The sequence below is a fragment of the Egretta garzetta genome, unplaced genomic scaffold (genome assembly GCF_000687185.1).
Source record: "Egretta garzetta isolate BGI_Z169 unplaced genomic scaffold, ASM68718v1 scaffold425, whole genome shotgun sequence".
Lineage (NCBI taxonomy): Eukaryota > Metazoa > Chordata > Aves > Pelecaniformes > Ardeidae > Egretta > Egretta garzetta.
In genome coordinates this window covers 3,929,769-3,930,858 of record NW_009259796.1, presented here as the reverse complement: position 1 = coordinate 3,930,858, position 1,090 = coordinate 3,929,769, and positions in this window count along the sequence as shown.

Below are 1,090 nucleotides of genomic sequence, written 5' to 3'. Positions count from 1 at the left end.
CATAATAAAAAAAAGCCCTGGTAAAACTAGATGATAATAATGTAAATAAATGAAAACTAACAAATAAACACAAGAAGTAATTACAATTTATCCAGACTTTGGCCTGATAGCTAAACTGCATAGTTTCTCACTTCTCTGGGAAATCAGCACTCGCTCCTTGCTTCTCTTGTCCTGCTTCCCAGCTTTTCTCACCCATTTAACTTGCTCCAAGGTTACCTGGGTTTAAGAGGAAAAAGAGATAAAATGTCTGCCTGCTATTTCACTTTAGATTTTGGAGCTGTGTCTGCAGTAGCAAGTAGCGAGACAACGCAGCAGCACCCAAACCCACGATTATACAGGATTGAGGTCCTTGGGTCTGAGCTCTGCTCACGTCTGCCAGGGATCCATGATGCCTCTGGCCGTTTAGTTGAAGCCTCTTGGCCATGGCTTTCTCTCTCTACACCTTTGATTACGCCGTGTTAGATTTGGTATGTTAAATACCTGGCTGATGTATCGGATACATGGGCCGTGTGTTTGGCGTGTGCCTTTCTGCCACATTTGGACCTTTTCTAGCTTGCAGAGTGGCTTTTTTAGTGGGATACATAGCTAGGTCTCCAAGTCTTTTTGGTTTTGCAAGGCTGTTAGTGGTGGTGTTACCCTGCCCTAACTGGGCATTGCTCCATTCCTTAGAGGGCCCCGTGTTTTCTTGGCATCGCTTGTACGGATGTCTGGATTCAGCACCTCTCTTATGGAATGATTTTGTTTGCGGGCACAAATTGCACAATAATTTCATATTCACATTTTCCTCCTGCACTGGGTTACCTTTGCAGATACAACACTGCAAAAAGTAGTTTAGAATAAGAAATTATTCTCAGCCTTGCTCAGTATAATAAGGAAGGGGCAGCCCTGCCCTGTCCCTTGCTGTCCATCCCTGCTCTGGCACTGCTGGCCCTGAGCCCCTCGCTGGCCGTGGGGGCCCCGCCAGAGGAGGGGGGCACGGCCGTGCCTGGATCTCCTCTCGGCAAGCTGTCACCCGGAGGCGCCATCGCGCGTTTCCCTCGCTCTCCACCACTCGTGGTTCTCGATCAATTACGAAGTAATTAAACGCGAG